Source organism: Triturus cristatus, chromosome 4_2 (assembly GCF_964204655.1).
Source record: "Triturus cristatus chromosome 4_2, aTriCri1.1, whole genome shotgun sequence".
Classification (NCBI taxonomy): Eukaryota; Metazoa; Chordata; class Amphibia; order Caudata; family Salamandridae; genus Triturus; species Triturus cristatus.
The window spans coordinates 391,777,995-391,797,367 of record NC_140586.1 but is presented as its reverse complement, the minus strand read 5'-3'; positions in this window follow the sequence as shown (position 1 = coordinate 391,797,367).

The window sequence follows — 19,373 nt, the reverse complement described above, 5'->3', positions numbered from 1 at the left end:
CACCCCCACCCATAGGGGACCTGTTGCCCATCACTACTGCCACCCCCACTCATAGTGCTTATGTTGCCCATCACTACTGCCACCCCCACCCATAGGGGACCGGTTGCCCATCACTACTGCCACCCCCACCCATAGGGGACCTGTTGCCCATCACTACTGCCACCCTCACCCATAGTGCTTATGTTGCCCATCACTAGTGCCACCCCCACCCATAGGAGACCTGTTGCCCAGCACTACTGCCACCCCCACTCATAGAGCTTATGTTGCCGATCACTACTGCCACCCCCACCCATAGGGGACCTGTTGCCCATCACTACTGCCACCCCCACTCATAGGATGGGTGATGCGCCACACATCCAACATACACCAACATTAGGTATGTCAGCAAAATACATCCCCCCAACATCATGACAACAGTGTGTAGTCTGTGACAAATGTCCACAACAGTGATTATAACTTTGAACATACAATGTAACTACCATCACATGTGTGACCAAAAACTGAGTGTGGCCTACACAAGGCAAGCATCACTAGTACTGTGTCATTGTCAATGAGGCCTTACCCATGCCCTCAGAGCGTGGGTACGGTCCATATCACCATTCTAGTGGTGATGTAGGGGTACGCGTGGTACGGACCGTACCCACGCCCTCAGAGCGTGGGTACAGTCCGTACCACCATTGCAGTGGTGATGTAGGGGTGTGCGTGGTACGGACCGTACCCAACCGATGAATGCGGGGGTACGGACCGCATCACCCATACCCCTATGGCACCAGTACATTTGTGAGACAAGGCGTACACACGCCACGTATGTTGGTTTAGGGCCTGGTGCAGCATATAACCAGTACATTGGGGGAGGGTGTATGGCCAGGACAGCAGTGTACTGCACCAAGGGTGCGGTTGGGTGGGTGGGTGGCTGCCTAGGATTCCCAGCAGTGGACAAAGACATGTGAGGTGTGGGTGCAAAGGAATACCAGCAGTGGACAGAGACATATGAGTGGTGGGTGCCTATCACTCCCATCAGTGGACAGAGACATGTGAGGGGTGGGTGCAGAGGACTCCCAGCAGTGGACAGAGACATGGGGGTAGATGCAGAGGACTCCCAGCAGTGGACAGATACATGGGAGTGGATGCAGAGGACTCCCAGCAGTAGGCAGAGACATGGGGGTGGGTGCAGAGGACTCCCAGCAGTGGACAGAGACATGGGGTGGATGCAGAGTACTCCCATCAGTGGACAGATACATGTGAGGGGTAGGTGCCTATCACTCCCAGCAGTGGACAGAGACATGTGAGGGGTGGGTGCAGAGGAATACAAGTAGTGGACAGAGACATGTGAGGGGTGGGTGCCTATCACTCCTAGCAGTAGACAGAGACATGTGAGGAGTGGGTGCCTATCACTCCCATCAGTGGGCAGAGACATGTGAGGGGTGGGTGCCTATCACTCCCAGCAGTGGACAGAGACATGTGAGGGGTGGGTGCAGAGTACTACCAGCAGTGGACAGAGACATGGGGGTGGGTGCAGAGGGCTCCCAGCAGTGGACAGAGACATGTGAGGTGTGGGTGCAGAGGAATACCAGCAGTGGACAGAGACATGTGAGGGGTGGGTGCAGAGGACTCCCAGCAGTGGACAGAGACATGTGAGGGGTGGGTGCATGGTACTCCCAGCAGTGGACAGAGACATGGGGGTGGATGCAGAGGACTCCCAGCAGTGGGCAGAGTCATGGGGGTGGGTGCAGAGGACTCCCAGCAGTGGACAGAGACATGTGAGGGGGGTGCCTATCACTCCCAGCAGTGGACAGAGACATGTGAGGGGTGGGTGCAGAGGAATACCAGCAGTGGACAGAGACATGGGGTGTGTACATCATCATCAGATGACCACAACTCCATGGGTGAATGTACGCAGTCCTAATCTTCGACCATGTCGAAAGTGCCATAGAAAACACATCACTGACAGCAGTGTCCCACTCCCATGAGGATGGATGTCTTTCCCCCACTGCATGACACACCACATGTGGGTGTGTGGACAAATGACACATGCATACCCACCCCTGGCGGATGCAGCACAATACACACACAGAGATCATGCCACAAGACTGTATAGTCATGTCAATGCCTACTAAACTAAGAGAGCCAAGGGAACACACACTGTCAAGCCCATCCCAGGACTGATAGCAATGTACAGGTGCTGGGACAGCCACCAAGATGTTGTCTCTCATGGAAGGAATAGGGTGGAGTTCCCACAGATACAATGCCCACAATTGTCAATGAGGTGCCCAAATACCCTGCAGAACAAGTACCATATGTGTGCTAGGCTGGGATTACACACATGCATAGTGCGGAAAAGCGAGAATTACTCCCTGAAGACATGGCAACATACTCAATACACAAGTACAGCGATTAGCAAGGATGGAACAGGCGATGCAGCTGGAGACATTGCTGAGCAGGCATGGCCATAGTTGAAGGGATCCGTCACCAACAAAGGGAATGTATACACAGGTCAGCACAACAATTGTGCAACTCTCTGCAGGGAAGATGTCAGGTGCCACGGAGGAAGGGACACACCTTGGTACAATGTCTCAAAAAACAAATAACACACACAACCAAAGATCCTTTGCAGAGACCTTGTGATGGCACGCAGATCCCATGGGCCACCTACTGACCATCAGACTCGAACCTTTGTCTGAAACATAACACATTACCACAACCCCAACTCCTGGAGCATCAGCACCAACATCAATACCTGAAATGCAATAGTGTGCAAAGTCAAAAGAAAATGCTTTAATCAGCATAAGATAAAAATTGTATCAACAACACTATATACAAAGGCCAATGGCCAGTCCAGAATAGAAGTCCTTGGGGGGACACATGGGCACGTGTCTCCCCTAGTTTGCCTGCACATTAGAACCCTCAGGTTCATCGACTGGGGGGGGGGGCATCATGTGGGGAAGGACCAGGCACCGCAGGGACAGGAGGTGGAAGGGTAGGTGTGGTGAGAGCAGGGCTGGACGCCTCCACCACAGGGGTTGGGGCAGCGCCAAAGGTGGAGGTGAGCTCGGCGCTGTACACTTCTGCCAGGTCGGCCAGAGTATCCCCTGCACTGGAAGAAACCACAGGCACAAAGGAGGGGGTGGGGTCGGAGGGATGGGGTGCAGTGCTACTGGGGGAGGGGGTGGACAGGGGGGATCAACTCCCCTAACCGGGGAGTGCCTTGCCCATTTGCGGGCTGGTGAGCCAGTGGGGCTGAGGCCCAGCACAGCCAAGTAGCTCTCGTTGTCTGACTGTGTGGCAGGGGAGCCAAGGGGAGTGTCTTTGGAGGGACTGGGTAGTGAGGCATGCGGACTCAGAGTGTGGCTGCGTGTATGCCTGTGTGCCCCAGACCCAGTGGATCTGCCTTTATCCCCCTGAGTGTGCGTGCCAGGAGGTGTGTGCTTGCCCTTACGTGTTTGTGTGCTGCCTGTGTCTGGTGGGGTGCGTGCTTGGGAATGTCTGGGTGTGCATGGGACAGGCATGGGAGTGGGAAGTGTGGATGGTGCAGGGGTAGGGGGGACGAAGTGCTGCAGGAGACTCACTGCTGCCGTCAGTGAAGAGTCCATGGACCTCAGCAACATCCGTTGGTCAGACATCGCTGCTGACATGCCCTCCATGAACAACACCATCTGTGTCAGCAGTCTGGTGTGGCCATGGAGGACATTCAGCATCAATGTCTGGCCAACCAGCAACTGCCGCTGAATGTCCACAGACTCTGCAGTGAGGGCAGCAGGGGGGACAGGGGCAGGGGGTGCGGTGCCTGGCATGAAGGAGACACGGTGGTGCCCTGCACGGACAGAAGGGACCGGAGCAACTGGGAGGGCGGTGATGGGAATGGAGGAGGCGGTGACAGATGTTGTGCTGCTGCCAGGTGTTGTAGCAGCCTCCGCCCCCTCGAGGAGTTCAGCCTCAGACCCGTCAGCGTCATAGTCGGTGTCGCCACCAGACAGGTCCTCCGCCTGACTCCCCTCGCCCTCCGTGCCACTTGCTCCCGCAGACTCGCCAGCAGTGGTGGCACCGGTGCGGGATCCCTCCTCAAGGTCCGTGCAGGTGTCCCCCTTGGTGTCCTCCGATGATGCTGTGGGCAAGGTGAAGATACAGAAAATAATCAGTCACCTGTATGCATCTGACACATGAGTCCAAACAAAATAGGTCACAATGCATATCAGGAAAAGCATCATGAGTAACATCTACATTACTCCGCACATTTGTAAGCCCTGCACTCCCCAGTTGGTTGACCCACCATGCCACTTGGAAACAATGAAAATTAGGACACAACAGCAAATGACTTGATATTGAATTATACTGAGAAGCTAGTGTCTGGGAACAGTTGAGCACAGCAATACTATGAAGGCATGCCACCTCTTGTTTACTGTGAACGAAACAGTATTGGTGCACCCAAGGCTAAATAACAGACCGCAATGCTGAAGGTGTCCCCACAATCAGATACCTGTGAGTACTTTGGAAACGCAAACGAAATACATTGTGATCCCTTGGGAATCACAACACTTTACACAATCTACATGTTTAGAATGTGTGAATGTGCCATTTTGTGAACAGAACACACATGTGCCTGTATAAAAGAAGTCACACAAGGAGGTGCACACAAAACTGCATTTACACAGTCATTGTATGAGCTGCCAGCCTTATTCAAACAAGCCACTGTTAGAAAGAAATGGGGTTTCAGTAAGTACATATACATGGCCCCACGGCAGTCTGGATGACTTGACACTCGTAAGTTGGTATCAGCAACAACCAAGGACTTACCCAAATGCCACCACACTGTGGGAACATGGATATATGTTACCTTAAAAAAGTGTTATTCGAACTGTGCCTTTCTTTAATATGTGACAGCATGTCCCCTGAAAGTGTAAAGGTGGTTTCTTGTGCACTTCCGTGGGAGACATCTGTCATGCAGGCACATTATTGTCCTACACAACAAAACATCAAAGTCAAGCATTGAAAACATGAAGAGATGTTGACAAGTGTAGTGAGTGCCAGGGTACAAGACTTCTTGACTAACAACTTGAATCATGCCACCTGTCACATGGCCATCCGTACCATGATGACACAGTTGGCAACACATCTGACCCACTGTCTGTCATGTGGAGTGGCCCACATGTCCAAACACAGGACAATGCATAAGATAATGGGCCTGCAATTGTGTCGGAATAAGGAGCACCTGCACTGAGGAGACACACTCATGCCAAGCAAGAATGTCCACACAGATGTAACCACACAAAGAACAAACTACGTAGCATCTGGACCACACACTGGTGCCAAAAATGGATGAGCAGGAATCATGTATTTAAACTTTTGACACATGCAGCAAAGCCCTAAAATTAAACCCTGAACAACATGACTGGGTCACTGCATGTTGAGTGTCTGTCCAGACAATTATCACACACAGGTCAGACCTGGCAAGGAGACATAAGGTTTGGACATGTAGGCCTTTCCCGCATAAACCCCCCATACCTGACACAATGTGATTGAGACAGATCAAGAAGTTACACCTCTTAATCTGGGTTTACTAAAATTTGCATCAAGAAATCCCAAATGTACTCCACATCACCTCATGAGGCTGCCAACACATATTTGTGACAAACAACCATCAACAGATAGTTGTACATAGACACACAGGCACTGCCCAGTGTGAGGATGCACAAGCCAAATGGGGTCACCCTGTCCAGTGGACACATGTAGCACATTTTACATTAATACAAATGAGGCCAGGGAACAATGCCACAGAGGCCAACCTATGCTGAACACACAGAGAATGGGCACAGTGTTGGATGACACACATGAATCAGAGGCAAGGGTGTCTCAGGGGACTGTAGTGGGCACACTGCTTCATTGTCCTGGAATGATCTGACTGTAACATGAGCAAACGTCCCGGTACTATGCATATCTCCCACTCATGCACATCATGTCTGAGGCCACAACATCGGTCATGCATGCTGCAAGTCTGTTAATTTGAATCCTCGCACTCCAATGTTGAGACTCAGCATCAGTGCCAACAAATATGGACCCCCAAATGACTGAACAGGACAGGGCACAAGCAAGGTACCAACACATGTCACAGACCACCCCCACACATGATGCAGAAAGCAATGTGCACGTGGATTAACTGGCAGCCTAGATTACCATGTGCAATAGTGTTTACACACAGACCAGGGAACACATGTCAAGGAGGGGAAGAGAGGAAGAACAGCACCGGTTGACTTGGGGGAAAAGGATATGCACTGCACATATAAACCCTGGCAGTGTATCCAGGCGACTGAGCACTTCCAAAAGCTGGTGACACACAACAAACACACATGTACCTACCCCCTTGCTGCTGCTGCTGTTTCTTCTGTAACCGCCCATCCATCTCAGGGAAGACCACCGCCAGGACACGCTTCATCTGGTGGGTCAGGCGTCGGCGCCCACCGTGGCGTTGTGGAGGTGAGTCCTCCAGCAGGACCCGGGCGATCCTCCGGGTCCAGCACCGGATGTCCTGCCACCGGTTTCTCACTTGTGCTAGGCGCCGACTGCGACCCTCCACCGATCTCACGGCCCTGACAGCTTGCTTCCAGATCTCCCCCTTGGAGTAGGCAGTTACCTGCGAGGATGACAAAGTGAGACAACATCACTACACCTGCTCCATGTCAGAGAGACACACATTTGAACGTCTTTGAAATGTTGAACAGGGCATAGGATGCTGCCAAGGAATTGCATCTTAGTCATATGGACATTGGCCTCTGTGGAAGCCCCAATGCACTACATGGCATGTAAAGTACACAGGTGGCATGAGGGGTGTGACACACTACATGAACATGGCACACACTGTGCATCACAAGAGACACCAGGCTGATGGACAGCACCTCCAAGCAGTTACATGCCCCAGGCCACTGACGCAACCTCAGCAGAGTACACAGACACACACAGGCACAGATCAATCACATGCCATTGGCAACAGCGGATACAAACCTCACTTTGCACATGTGCCACTTGCCTGTGGGGTGTCACAGGTGTGGGGCTAGCTCAGCAAGTCAGACACACAGCACGGCTTACTTCTCGCATCAGATGGAGCTGTTGCCTCCTCCATGCAGCTGTGGTGCAACACTCCACATACGTACGACCAGTGTGTACACGTACGTGTATGACCAGTGTGTACACGTACGTGTATGACCAGTGTGTACACTTACATGTACTACAGTCGTACACGTACGTATACGAGCAGTGTGTACACATATGTGTACTACGGTCGTAAATGTATGTGTACGACCAGTGTGTACACGTACGTGTACTACGGCAGTGTACACACTGGTCGTACACGTACGTGTCCACACTGGTCATACACATACGTGTACACACTGGTCGTACACGTACGTGTACGACCGTAGTACACATACGTGTCCACACTGGTCGTACACGTACGTGTACAAACTGGTAGTACACGTACGTGTGTACTGTCCGTACACACACCCGTACTCCAGCGGGAACACCAATGTGATGATACGGACCATTCACACGCCCTCAGAATGTGTGTACGGTGCGTTTCACAGCTTACACTGGTGATAGGAGGCGCACATGAATGGAATGGAGGTGTCAGACTCGTGCACGGCTGTACATCAAGTCATTGTCATTGCAGTCCTTCATGTGCAGGGCCTAGGTGTGTCAGGCAGTGATATGGCACATGTCCTCATGTTTTAGCACAATAGATGTGTTATTATCTGTGTACACATATCATGTGTGATGGGGCAGTATGTGACACACTTCCCCTTCCCACTTTGCACATGTGTGCATGTAGTACAAACGTGTCAAGCACTGCATCACTGGTATGGCACAGGCACCAACACCCGCAAATGTCCCCTGATGCCAGGGACAGGGACACTAACACCTGACATCTAAGTACCATCGTGCCCCGATGTGACTATGTCCTGTGTGTGTCATGTGTTCCCATGAGCTTGCTGTTGGTGTTCCGTCAACTGCATCTGCTTTTGCTGCATCCAACATGTGTCTGTGTGTAGATGGGCATGGCACACATATACGCACACCATGCCACATGTGAATTCACAAGTTACGTGTGTCTGTATGCTTCAAAGATGATTTTTTGACATGAGGACATATCCGCTCCGTATCCATGTCTGTGTTTTCGTTTTTCACGTGTACCCCTTCATCACTATGTGTGTGATCTGTACATTTTCAATGACATGTGACCTGTGCGTCTAGCTTGCCGCCAGCAGTCTGAATGGGATGACATCCTTCAAATGCAGATATGTGGATGTATGTCACTCCTGTGATGTCTCTGGCTGTTCACTTACACTGGCCCACAGCTAGTTTCGGGGCATGTCATGTAGAACTTGACTATCAACGGGTGTAGCTGGCTTGTCGTAGGAGTATCACCTGGCTGGCATACGTGTCCTGGATGTATTGCACAGACCAGACTCTGTATTTAGCAGATGTGTAGTAGCAGTTGAGCATGTGCTCAGTTCATTGACATTGATGTTGTTATGTACTCACTCTTCGTTATTCCTTCCAATTTTCTGCAGGGCACCGCCTCTCCCCCGACCAATGCCAGACTTGGGTGCCATGAGGGAACGTGACTGCATAAGACGTTACCGCTTCTCGCAACAGGGGATTGAGAACTTGACCGCAAAGCTTTAACAACACCTCCAACTGCGACACAGGTATCCTACTGTGCTGACCCCCAAGATGAAGGTGATGGCAGCCCTACATTTTTTTGCCACCGGTACGTTTCAATTCACCATAGCTGATGTGGGTGGCATGTCACAGACCACGTTCAGCCGTGTCCTGCATGATTTTTTAGAAGCCATGTTGGAGCACCTGGATGAATTCATCCATTTTCCAACTCATGAGCAGTTGACAGGTGTCAAGGGTGAGTTCTCTGCCCTGGGAGGGATGCCCCATGTAATTGGGTCTATTGATGGGACACATGTGGCTTTGGTACCAACACAGGCACAGGAGGTCGCCTATCGCAACCGTAAACATTACACTCTATAAATGCCCTTGTGGTGTGTCTTGCTAACATGCTGATTTCCCATGTCTGTGCACGTTTTCCAGGCTCAGCACACGATGCCTACATCATGAGGCGTAGCAGGGTGCCAGAAATTATGCTGCGGCTGCACAAAGAACGAGCATGTCTTATTGGTGGGTATACTCTGTTTGTCCTTTGTTTAGCGCTATTTTTGTATCTTATGGCATCTCCTGACCCACTTCTTTACATGATGTTTCCATGTAGGGGACTCTGGCTATCCCAACATGCCATGGCTGATGACGCCTCTCTGCAACCCCAGAACAGCTGCAGATCACCGTTACAACAACGCACATGGGCAGACCAGGCGAGTGATTGAGAGGACGTTTGGCCTCCTGAAGAGCAGATTCCCGTGCCTTCACAAGACAGGCGGGTCCCTCCCATATGCACCGGTGAAGGCCTGCAAGATCTTCCTTGTGTGCTGCATGCTGCACAACATGGCAGTGGAGAAGGCTGTGCCACTCATCCTGGATCCGGATGAGCAGGAAAATCCACCCGTGGAGGATGAACGGCTTGGTCACGAGGCAAGTGAGGATGAGGATGAGGAGGAGGAGGAGGACGACGACATCCGGAGTCAGCTCATACGCAACTTCTTCTCATAATGGTGAGTCCATGGGTCTGAGTGTGCACGCCTGGAGCCTTGTGTGGCATGTGTTGCAATGTGTGTGTCCAGCTGACTGTATGCTAAGTGACTTAGATGTGTGTTCAGATTTGTCACTCGAGTGATGATCTCCTTCCACACATTTTAGCTTAGACACTCAATTTTAATATAGCATGGTGACACACTTATTCCTGTGTACTAAATGACCATGCATGCGGATGACAATCTTTCCCCTGACTTCTTGTGTGTCTGTCATCCCCAGGTCGTTTCGCAAGCTGTCTGCTCGTGTCATCGTTGGACTCCCGCTATTCCTCATGAGTATTGCAACGTGTGCTGAATCAGTGTCCCATGCACGGACATGGTGAAAAGTCTTTTTGGTTAAGGATTGGTGCACGGCATTTTGGTGTTGGAAGGTGTTTGGAATGTGTGGGCACTGCTCCTGTGCATGTTGTGTTACTATACATACATGTCGACTCACCATGGGGCACATGACATGTTGCATGACTCCCATGTATTGATAGTCACCCTTCATAACAGTCATCTGTAATGGGACTGTGGATTCTGATGAAGGCATCAATGTGTGTACAACTTCCTTCTGAAACATACGGGATGCTACGGGTGGACATAGTGTGGGACATCCCCATGAGAGGATAAATGGGGAATTGCAGCCCCTCCGTGTGCAGCAGGGGGTGTTTGGCTCACCCCCTTCACTTGTGTGCCAGTTCAATGGATTTACAGCATCTGTGTTGTGAAGGGGGTGTCCAGTGTAGGTCCCACATGTTCAGCCAAATGACCTGTAAGTCTGTTCATATTGATGCATTTCCCTAGGTGTGAACCTGAGTAATAAAGGTGTTTCTCACCCTCCAAGGTGCCTCATCTCTGTCAATGCAGGTCTCTTGCCACTTTGCATGCGGCATCTCTGGCATAGTTGTCAAAGATTGTGCATATGAGTCTATGTGTAGTTTAGCAACATGCATGCAGTTCTTCAGGGATTTGAATCTCTATTGTGCATGATGTCCATGGTTGTGCATGTATTTGGGCATGTTGGTGACCACAATGGGCCGTCAACACCTGCTGAGGGTGTGTATCCTGTGCGCAGCTCGTCCTTCAGTTTCATGATCCGGTGTCAGTCATCTTTGGTGATTGTGCATCCATTGTCTCTGGGTGTGCCAGGGAAAACCGGACACTTCGTCCTTTACATACGCCTGTTGCAGTAGTCCTTTCTGACATCCTTGTCTTTGTGTGCAACTAGTGGCATAGTTTCCAGGACATGCCGCCTGCTGCTGCGGCCCCTGCAGCAAGGGCACACAAAGTTTACAGATTCGGCATCACACACACCTCAAAGATGCTCCTCCCTTCCTCCCTCCACCCATTCATGTGGCTGGCATCAGCTTGTTTGTGCCACTGTTGCGCCCACATGGTGCCAAAGGCTGGACCGTCAGCGCATGCAACGTGCACATTGCACAACCCTCATGTCCTTACATGACCCACATCACACTACAGTCTGATGTTGCAGCCACCCTCCAAGCATTGTGCATCCAAGGAGCTACCGCCTGCTCTCAGGCATACCCTAGGCGCACACACGACACCTTTGCATGATGAGTGTGCAACTCCAACTGCCTACACAGCGCTGCCCCGCCTTCCAGGCCCTGTCACACCAACCAGGTCATGTCCCTCCTACTCCCCACCGGCTCCGTACACCAGCAAGGCCATGGGAGTGGGACTCAAGCCTTCAGCATGTAGTATAGTGGCATCATCTGGCACATGGCCCAGGTATCATCTCTCAGCGTGTCAATCTTCAATGTGTCCAGGTCCCCCTCACCGGCATCACATGCGCACAGCACCTCATCATCAGCTTGTATGCCATTGACAGCCAGGTGCTCCTCACCCTCACCAAAGACGCAGCCATTGCCAGTTCTAACATTCAAGAAGGCATGAGATCCATTGATGAATGGCTGAACATCAGCTACCTGAGGCTGGACTTGTACAGGACGGAGGTAATCATCTGAGGATTGTCCCCTTACAGGTGGGTCAACTGCTTGTGTCCCACCCGCAAGAGCCCTGCACATGCACCCAGCACCCTACGCACACAAGATGGTGTGCATCATGGATTTGTCACATGCTAATCACCAGCATCTGTACCTCAGGGTGCAACACCCTCTGCATGATGCACATGATCCACAGATAGATCCACTCCAGGGAAAGACAGACCGTGCCCCAGGCCCACGACACCAGCCGTGTCAACTACTGCCCCGCCCTCTACAGAACAAGTACATCCTAACTCCCGGGAAACTTGTCCACATCCAGGCCGCATGTGCACACCTCAGCTTCAACATCCCGCGCCCCAGCCACATCACCGTCCACCAGAGATAGCTGCAATGGATCACTGTGTGCTGCAGGATGACCTTCAGACTCCTCACCCACACTCAGGAGGCAGGCCAAAACCCCGGACCCCAAACCAACCTTGGCTGTCTGTCATCTGAGACCCCATTGTGCATCCAACCTTGCCCTGGCCACCATTCTTCACATCCACCGTACTCCAGCATGCAGGACATAGTTCTCCCACCTGGCAAAACATACCTGCTACTCCCTCCCTGGCAACATCCACATGAGCCATGACCTCTACGCCTTCAGGATACTCTTCCAAATTGGTCTGTCCGCACAGTAATGCATGCCCCCTCTCACAAGCTTGAGACCATCACGGCTGAGTATTGTGCTCCATGTCTGTATAGTATGATACATTGTGACCCATGTGTGTCCTCCTGTCCCAGACTCAGATTCCAGGGTATGGATGGCTGGAGTTAGTTCAACACTCATGCATAGTTTGACATTTCCCCACACGTAGGTTGTGTACTCATGCAAAATGAATGCAACATGTAATTGTAGAAATTAAGATTTATTCTCGGCGGGGGGCCTGTTTAGTGTGGATAAATAGGTGCTATACAGTGTGCATGGAATCCAAAGTTCACAGGGGGAGATGGCATCCTTGTCAGTTGGAGTCATCAGAGTCCAGACCACAGGGTTGGTCATCATTGGTCAGACTGTGACCAGCAAGTCCATGTGGCAGAGAATGTCATTGGATGAGGTGCTGCTGTTGCGCATGAGGGCCAGGTGCCAGGCCAGGTGACCTGGGAGATGTAGATGGTCCGCCGCCTCTCACGGTCTTTTCCGTGGACGACCCACCTTCCTTGCGGGACCCTCAGATGCAGGCCTTGACGATGCTTGGGACGCTCCGTCAAACGAATCCTCCTCCTCCTCACTCCCTGTGGCTGGTGCTGGTCTTCGCCTGGTGGCACAGGGAGGGTTGCCCATGTTGTCAGCGATCCGACGGAGTGAACGGCTTATGTCCGTTTGCACCGCCAGGAGCTCAGCCAGTCTTGCCTCCATCCGTCCTTGGTGTTGTTGTTGACTGGCGTGTTGCTCGGCCTGCTGGTTCTTAATCTCGTCGAGTGTCCCCACTACCTGGCTGATGCCCCCGGTGTCACGCCGGTATTTCTCCAAGATGTGGTGTATGTGTGACATACCGGTTCCCTCAGCTGCCTGGTCAGGTTCGCGCCTCCGCCTGCCTCCACTCCCACCACCCCTGCCCACACGAGCCTGGCCTGCCATTGTGGGTGCATCGGGTCTACGGGACCCCTGAGGGATGGCATTTGCAGGGTTGTCTGCCTCCTCCTGGGTGGCCGGAGAACCTTGTCCCTCCAGGTCAGATTGGCTCAGTTGTTCTGTGCGGGTAGGGCTCCTGGGTGTCTCCTGGGATGTGGCAAGAATGGGGATGTGGTTGGCACAGATGTACCTGACGCAGGTGCTGCAGGAGCTTGGGCACCAGAGGGTCCAGGTTGGTTGGGGTCATCCACAGAGTGCTGAGAGTCGTCACTGCCGGTGGGATCATCTTCCTGCTGAGCCTGGGCCTGTGATTGTTCCCCCCCAGTGTTGGGGGGAGATCCATGACGTTGCCCTGTGTGTGAGAGAGAGACAATGTTAATGCTGTTTCATGCAACATCCATGTTTCATACATGTTCTGGTTGTCACAGTTCCTCAAGGTAGTTGTATGTGCCTAGCATTCACATCAATGTTCACTTGTGGATGGGTATGTTGCAGGGGACTGATTGAAATGTTATCCAGGGTCTTTGACATGTCGCATTTGGCCTTGGATGCTTTTTTGGCTGTGGCTTGATCTTGTTGTGTCACATGTCCATTGTGAGAGTGTGTGACTCCATTGGCTGCCCCGGGGATGTGTGCTTGTGTAAGGGGTGAGTGATCATCACTCAGCCCGACGCAGTTCAACATCCACATGGCCCCCCTCACACAAGTGGCCCGCCACCACAACCTCAAAGACATCTCCTACGCCGACGACACCCAGCTCATCCTCTCCCTCACCAAGGACCCTCACACCGCCAAGACAAACATCCACGAGGGTCTGAGGGCCATCGCCGACTGGATGCGGAGCGGCCATCTTAAACTGAACTCGGACAAGACGGAGGTCCTCATCCTGGGACCCACACCCTCACCCTGGGACGACTCCTAGTGGCCGATCGCTCTGAGGACATCACCGACACCCACCAAACACGCAGGCAACCTAGGATTGATCCTCGCATCCTCCCTCTCCATGTCCAAGCAGGTCAACTGCGTCTCCTCCTCCTCCTACGACACCATATGCACGCTCCGCCGGATCTACTGGTGGATTCCGACTTAAACAAGTAGAAAAGTGACACAGGCCCTCGTCAGCAGCTGACTGGACTACGCCACTGCACTCTACGCAGGACTCCCATCCACACACCAACGGCGGCTACAACGCTTCTGAAACGCCTCTGCACAACTGATCGTCAACGCCCCCTGCCACAGCCACATCACCCCCCTCCTGAGAGACCTGCACTGGCTCCACATTGACAAGAGGATCACCTGTAGGCTCCTCAGCCACACACACAAGGCACTCCAGACCGCCGGACAAGCCTACCTGCACATCAGACTCAGCTTCTACACCCCCACCCGCCAGCTCCACTCCGGCATCCTCGCCCTCGCAGCTGTCCCCCGCATCCAACATACGACCGCCTGCAGCAGATCCTTCTCCTACCTCGCCGCCAAGACCTGGAAGACCTTCCCAACCCACCTACGACTGACCCAAGACCTACTTGCCTTCAGGAGACTCCACAAGACTTGGCTCTTCGAGCAGTGGTGGAACCCCCCCCCCCTGCGCCTTGAGACCCTGACAGGTAAATTGCGCGCCTTACAAGTACCTTGATTGATTGTTGATTGCTTGACGGTGCCTGCTGGTGGGTGTGGTGTGATTTGGCAGAGGGTCTTCCAGGTGATGTATCTGTCCCACCATGGCGCATGCTGCCATGTCAGTCTGTGTGAGTTCCTGTCCTAGATTTCTGAGCTTGTTGTGTTTGTGTTCGAGTTTGCAGTTGTCACAGGAGGGCCTTGTGCTGCCTACAGCAGGGCCAAGTGTCAGCTGCCTTGTCAGTACTTTGCCAGTCCCTGTGCATTGCGCATGGTGTATGGGTATGTACCTGGGCCATATGGGCTGAGGGCAATGGTGTCTATTTCTGAGTTGTACCATATGTTTAGTGATCCCCATCCTCCCAGCATCCCGGACATCCTGTCTTGGGCTTGCAGTTTGTGTAGGCTGGGACATGGCATGGCCTTGCTTTGTGAATGGGGCATACTCATGTTAGTGGCCTGACCGTTGTTTAGAGTGTGGTTGTGTCAGGTGAGGGCTTGGGGGTAGGTGAGTGTATTTGTTGTAGTTGGGGTGTGGATGCCATTCCCCCCATGTTACGTGAGTTGTTTGTGTACTCACCAGGCTCTCGAACTCCTTCGACTCCGTGTACTCCCACCGGCGGAAGCAGGGCCATCACCTTCTCCTCCCAGGGATGGTAATGTACCGGTCTGCGGGCCAGCCCACCTCCTGTGATGTTACTCTGGGCGTATTCCTCGTTCATTTTGTGCTTGACTGCCCTGCGCAGATCGTACCACCTGGCTTGACATTCATTCCTGGTCCTTCTGATGGGCGCATCAGCATTCACCCGATCGACGATCCTCTGCCACAGACTAGTTTTTTGGGATATGCTGGTCTGTCTGACCAATGTTCCAAAGAGCTGTGGCTCGACTCTGATGATTTTGTTGACAAGGATGTCCAGCTCCTCCCTTGTGAACTTTGGAGTCTTGTCTGTGGGCACGTTGTGGGGTGTGGGTGTGGATGGTTGTGGGTGTGTGGGTGTGAATGTGTAGGTGTGTGTGTATGTGTAGAGGGGGTCTGTGTGAAGGAGGTTGTGTGAAGGTGTGTAAGTTAAGGTGTATGGGTGCAGTTGTTTGTGTGTGATGTCTGTCAGCAGTGGGTCTGTTGCAAAGGCTCATGGTTTGTGATTGTGGGCCCTTTTCATTGGTCCATTTGTGAGTGTGGCTGGGTTTGAACTTTTGGTGGGTGTGTTATAAGAGGTGGTTGTGAGTTTGGGCGTCTGTTTGACTGTTTGGATGTGCCAGCTCAGTGTTTTAGTTGTTTTTTGTCCTGTAGACGTGTTTTGTGGTGTTGTGCGAGTCGAATTGACCCTCCTTGTGCTGTTTTACAGTGTCCTGGTTCAGTACGAGTAGTTTTCGCGTATGTAAGGTGCGTCCATGGCTATGTTGTTGTACAGTGATCACATATGCAATGGTGTTGTACGAATCGTACATACGCGATGCTGGGGTACAGTGTTGGGGTACAGTGCATCCAAGTATGGGGCTGGGGTGGGGGGTACAGGGCGTACATACATGGGTGCTGTGGTGGGGGTACGGCGCTTACATACGCGTGTGCTAGGGTACGGCACGTACATGCACGGGTGCTGGGGTGGGGTGTACGACGCGTACATATGCGTGTGCTGGGGTACGGCGCGTACATATGCGGGTGCTGGGGTGGGGGGTATGGCACGGACATACGCGGGTGCTGGGGTACGGCACGTACATATGCGGGTGCTGGGGTGGGGGGTACGGGGCGTACATACGCGGGTGCTGGGGTAGGGCGTGTACATGCGTGGGTGCTTGGGTGGGGGGTACGGCTCGTACATACGCGGGTGCTGGGGTACGGCACGTACATGCGCGGGTGCTGGGGTGAGGGGTACGACCCATACATACACGGGTGCTGGGGTATGGCGCGTACAGGCGTGGGTGCTGGGGTGGGGGGGATCCGGCGTGTACATACGCGGGTGCTGGGGTACGGCACGTACATGCGTGGGTGGGGTTGGGGGGCCGTACGACTCGTACCCCGGGCCCAAATGTACCCGGGGTAGGGGTCGTACAAAGTTCGCTCCGTACGGGACGTTTTCCATACTCTTGTGTATTCGGGACGCCGCTACGGATCGTACGTAAATCTGTCCGGGGACGTCTCGTAGACTTTTCCCGAAGCAATTTGTATGTATTTTTACGGTACGAATCGTACTTCGCCGTTTGTACGGGACTTGTACGACTCGTACGTAAAAAAATATGGATACGAGTCGTACGGGAACATTTTTTACCCGATCGGAATCGGCACCTTATTATTAATTTGTATATATTAATATGTATTTAATTTATAATGTATAGTGTTAATTATGGGGTTTAATTTATTATTCATGATTTATCAATTTTGTGTTAATTATTATTAATTAATGAAGAAATTGGTAATTAGCTATGTTAATTGTGTCACTTTTTAGGAATGGGTGGTGGCGTTTATAGGATAATAGGTTGGGAAGTAATGTATCGATAATTAATTAATAATTCATTGTTAATTAATGGTAATTAATTAATTAAAAATTAAATATGGTAATTGTGTAATACATTTGAGATGTGAATTGTGGGGTTTATAGTGGTAAAGGGTGGGAAGGACATTATTTTAAATCAATTGATAAGTTGTTAATTGATAATCATTTAATAATGTAAAATTTGTCATGGAAATTGGATAATGATTTTTAGGTGTGTGTTGTGCTTATTATTGTGGTAGAGAGTGCAAGGTATTTTAGGTTTCAATAACTAATGATTAGTTGCTAATTGATATTCATTAATTAATTGATAATTATTTATGGTAATTGTTTATTTTTATTTTGTGTGTGGATTTTAGTTTTATAGAGGTAACGTTTGGTGAGTAAATTAATTTTTATTTCTTTTAATTAGTTTTTTAATTAATGTTATTTTTTTACTTGATAATTAGGTTAAGTATGGAGGTATACTTTTTTTTTCATTTAGATGTGTGTTATAAATTGTGTGGTGTTATAGGGTAGAAAATAAAAAATATTAAATGTATGTAACAATTAATGTTTTTGAATATCATTAATTTTTTATTAATTATAGGTATTTTGTTTGTAAATTATTTTTACATTTTTTATAAAATAATCTTTGTAGGTAATCAATAGATTTTTTTAACATTATAATATGTTCCTATCTTTTGTAATTTGTAATATTTTTATATGTTTTCTTTTGTTGTTTTTTTCATCTTTTGTAATGTAGTTCATATTTTTTACACCTCCAATTTCCAACACTTTCCCTTCTGTTACACTTACTGGAGTGGGAATAGTAATTTGTACCCGTCCGCTATCCAATACTTTCCCTACTGTTTCAGTAATTGGAGTGGGAATAGTAATTTTTACCCCTTTGCTATCCAACACTTTCCCTACTGTTGCACTCACTGGACTTGGAATTGTAGTTTTTACCGCTTCGCTATCCAACACTTTCCCTGCTGTTGCACTCACTGGCGTGGGAATAGTAATTTTAACCCCTCTGCTATCCAACACTTTCCCTACTGTTGCACTCAGTGGAGTGGGTATAGTAATATATACCCCTACGCTATCCAACAGTTTCCCTACTGTAGCCTTAATTGGACTGGGAATATTAATTTTTAACCCACCGCTATCCAACACTTTACCTACTGTTGCACTCACTGGAGTGGGAATAGTAATTTTTACCCCTCCGCTATCCAACACTTTCCCTACTGTTGCAGTAATTGGAGTGGGAATAGTGACTTTTACCCCTCCGCTATCCAACACTTTCCTTACTGTTGCACTAAGTGGAGTGGGAATAGTAATTTTTACCCCTCCGCTATCCACCACTTTCTCTACTGTTGCACTCATTGGAGTGGGAATAATAATGTTTACCTATCCGCTATCCAACACTTTCTCTACTGTTGCATTCACTGGAGTGGGAATAGTAATTTTTTCCCCTCTGCTATCCAACACTTTCCATACTGTTGCACTCACTGGAGTGGGAACAGTAATTTTTACCCCTACGCTATCTAACACTTTCCCTACTGTAATGTAAGTTTAAAAATTATTAAATATTTTAATGTTTTAATTTATAATATAATGTGTTTTAATTAGATTTTATGTTTTAGGTATATGTATATATATTTGTACATTTTCATATATTTATAACATTTTAAAATAAATTACAATTATTAGTTTATTAATTGTTTTAAAGTAAATATACATATATATTTCACATTTTATATATGTATGTTCAAATTTTTTTAATTACATGTTTTTATTATATTTGTTTATATGTACATTAATCTAAATAATTGTTTTAAAGCTAAGTTTATTATTTAATTTCTTTAACATAATTTTTTATATATAACAGAAAAATAATATTTTGTACTTTGATATTTTTTACATCGATATTATTTTATTCAATATTTTTATACTTTACAATTATAAAGATAGGATGTTTATATTTTTGACATCGATATTTATGTGTCGATATTTGTGT